This window comes from Solanum stenotomum, chromosome 5 (assembly GCF_019186545.1).
Source record: "Solanum stenotomum isolate F172 chromosome 5, ASM1918654v1, whole genome shotgun sequence".
Taxonomy (NCBI): Eukaryota; Viridiplantae; Streptophyta; class Magnoliopsida; order Solanales; family Solanaceae; genus Solanum; species Solanum stenotomum.
Window position 1 is genome coordinate 34,946,660 of NC_064286.1, and position 3,718 is coordinate 34,950,377.

Sequence of the window (3,718 nt, forward strand, 5' to 3'; positions counted from 1 at the left end):
CCTAACACATAACAGTCCACAAACAATGACAAAATGCAGAATCCATGTCTCATACCAGTAAGAAAAGGGCAGTAGTAGACACATATTTTAATGGAATGAAATTGAGCATTTTGAACATGAGCAAAGCAGTAAACAAAATGAACAAAGTACACCACTGTTTTGCAGAAATTTTAGACATGAATAAGAGAGGGATTTTTAGCATTTTTTCACAACTTCAAATAAAGAGAGAGAAAGAGCAGGGATAAACAGTAGCTGAACCACATAAAAAAAATCTAATTCTAAGGCAGCTACAACACAAACTCATTCAATCACGATGAACAAAGATGCAACATTTCAGCTTTTAAGAGTTATGAAACTGATATCGAATCAAACAAAATGAGACTAAAAAGTACTAACCTGAACAAAGTTGAAGCTAAACAGCTGAGGAAGCTTCCAATTTTCCCCAAATTTTCTACTGCTCAAGCAAAGGTTTCAGCAAGAAAGATTAGTTATAACTGAAGAAGAATAAAGGAGACGGAAAGGAACAGAGAAAATGGTGAAGGGATCTTTGATGAGTTTGTTGTTTTTCAAATCCAAGATGAAAGCATGGATTTGAAGGGAATACATGTGTTAGATCTGCAAGTATATTTAAGAGAAGAAAATAAATGAGACTAATAATTTTGAATTGATTAAAATGAGAAGAAACAAAAACAATTAAAGGTAGACAACTTTTTTGCGAAGCATAATAATAATTAGGTGTGAATTGCAGTTGTATATTACCACATATACTCTGGAGCAGCTTTGCATTGTAATTCTGTTAATTCAAGATGTTCTTTTATTCCTGGAATGATGCCTGATTAGCTTGAGCAAAGTGAGGTAATTGTATATAGTTAAAGTTTACCGAGAAAATAGTTAATCAACTTATCAAGATCAAGAATTATAGGAAGCATGATTAGTTAACTACGTTATGGCAAAATGATGTATCTTTAACAAATTCAACCAACCGACTCCTCAAAACTAAATCAGATGAAAAGAGGAACCTGAAATTGAGTTCAATGACATTTCTTTTTAGCTCCTGACTGTTTGTTTGACGTTGTAGTAATTGTGCCTCTCTTTTTTCTACAGAAACCAGTCTATCCATTTCACGTCGTCTAAGTTTCATCTCAGCAGACCTTTTTGTTGAGAGGGAGTCATCATTCTTTTCTTTAGAACTCATTAGCCCTGCAGGTTCAATGTGTATTTATTTTAAATTGGTAAAGAACAACAACTACCACTGCACAAGGTATTCATTTTTATAGTGAAACCAACTAAATGTCCACGGGTGTGTATCGCATTCGCCATAAGAGATAGTATTTGATAATGATAAGGATGGTGATATTCATCCAATTCAATGTCAACGGGTGTGTATCGCATTCGCCAAAAGAGATAGTATTTGATAGGAATAGGGCTAATGATATTCATGAAATTTAATTTTGGTATTGTAGTTGCTGGTGTGTTCTTATGGAGGGGAAAATGGGCTGAGTGAAGTGTGAATTAAACTTTCTTCACTCTATCAGCTCCATCCAATACACATAACTACTACATAGAAAAAGCTTAACTCCTACTCGCAAAACAACCAAAACTTTGTTAAGTTTGCTGACAGCAAGAACAAAAACAAAATTTACACAATTATGTGTATGCCAACAAAATAAAATTGAACAATCAAGTGTAGGCTGACAAAATAAAATCCACACAGAGCCCAGATATCAAACGAAAGGGGAAAAAATGAAGCACAACAACTTCACAGTCAGCGGGATGTAATCCACAGAAGTTGAACAAAGGACGAATCAATAAGTGTAGTCAGAGTTTATAAAGTTAAAAACGTAGAAATCACAGTAGAAGTAAAGCAGCCAGATTTTTTACATTAACTATGCATTCTCTATTCCTCTCGGCTTAGGAACTAATAACCAGGCGGAGATTCGAGCTGCAATACATGGGGTGGACTGGTGCATACACATGGGTATAGGAAAATTCAGCTGGAAGTTGATTCTCAACTGCTTATACATTGGCTAAATCACAGCAACCACCCTCCATGGGCACTCCAACAGTGTATTCAGGACCTTCAAAGGCTCACAAATCAGCTGGAAATCTTCAAGTGCAATCACATCTATAGAGAGGAAAATTGTACAACTGACTTCCTATCTGAATGGAGTCATAACTCCAACATTCTATAGCAATTTTACACCTACCAGCAGCTGACCAGGTTGGCCAACGGAAGCTGTGTTTTAGAAAAATTGGGCTTGACTAATTTCAGGAGGAAAAAGTTGAAAAGAATCAAACATCCTCCCTGATCCTTGCAACTAGGACCAATTGTACCTCTATATGTAGTTCTACACAATGGTCTCAACTTGAAAATCTCTTTGTCAATTTCGCACGTACAAGTCCACAATTCTCTAACACTTATAATCAGTTTCCAGAAGAATGCTTAACCATTCACTTCTATCCAAAGCTATCCAAAGCTAACTTAATCACTGCACCCTAAAATCTAAATAAAACGGAAAGCATGACTAGATAAACAATTTCAGAATCTAATAAAGTTGAAGCAACAAAAACATAATACTTATAAGATTTACACTAATTTAGTGATTAATAAACTAGCATTACATTTGGCCTTTAAAGAATCTATGGGAGTTGAGACCCCATCGAAACACCTCATATTTCTTTCAACCATATGCTCCAAAAAATGCAAACAGGTATTTATCAACTTCCCACAAACACCCAGATATGTATGCTTTCCTTGTTGATTTATACTTATTTAGTGATTAATCAACTGATGTGGGTAATACAGCCATGAGCTAGACTCCCAAAAATCAACAAAAATCGTAATTGCAGACACAAGAATATCAAAACCCTAAAGCTAAAATTTAGACTTTCAAAGATAGAATTTTTTACCTGATAAACCCTATTCCACCAAAATCCTTTCAATGTGATGAAGCTTTAAGACACCATCTTCTCAAGTGAAGCATTTTAGTGAGGCGTATTCATCTGTGAGGCATAACCTTCTGCTCTTCAACAAGAAATCGTGAAATCATGTTCTTCAGAGAGTAGCTCTTCATCTCTTCAACGTGAAATCGTGAAATCTGTGAGAATGTTTGACGAAAATTGTGTTCTTCAGACTTAGCTTGGAGAGAAAATTGTGTTCTTCAAATTGACGGAAAGTTTTTCTGATTTGGGGTAAAAAAGACTTACCTGATAAACCTTTAGTGATTTTTGCTTGTTCTTCAGCGATTCAACGATTTTTGCTTGTTCTGTGAGAAAGTTTGACCAAGAAAAGAGCTCTTTAGCTCGATCAGTTCTTCAGTTCTAATTTGGGGGAAAAGAAAATTTTAATGTTTTATGAAATATTTTTTTTGCTCAATAAAAATGGGAGGGAGAGTTAAAAATGTTGGAGGGAATATAATATTTTAGTGAAAATTTTATGGTCACATTTGTAATGTGTTGTTTTTACAATTATAAAAATAGGTCACTTTAAAAGTGTGGCCATATATGTAAATAGTTGTTGCCAATTATATCATACTTTAACAATGCTTATAAAGTGTAGCTAATACCATTAAAGAGTACACTTTACAACTGTTGCCAATATTATCGCAGCTAAAAATTAAAAACTTGGGCTACGCTTTAAAAGCGTCCCCAAAAGTATTTTAGGCAACACTTTAAAAGCATTGTCCAGAATTAGTGTGGCCGTAGGCCTAAAATGGTG

General features: G+C 34.7%; 1 long non-coding RNA gene across 1 annotated transcript; it reads right to left on the reverse strand.

The window, feature by feature from the left end:
• Window positions 1-1,040: 1,040 nt before the first annotated feature.
• On the reverse strand, window positions 1,041-3,297 carry LOC125865036 (uncharacterized). The gene is made up of 3 exons (XR_007446308.1): window positions 3,208-3,297; window positions 2,911-3,098; window positions 1,041-1,200 (listed from the first exon to the last, which is right to left on the reverse strand). It is a non-coding gene; the product is annotated as an uncharacterized LOC125865036 (long non-coding RNA).
• Between the last annotated feature and the right edge of the window lie 421 nt (window positions 3,298-3,718).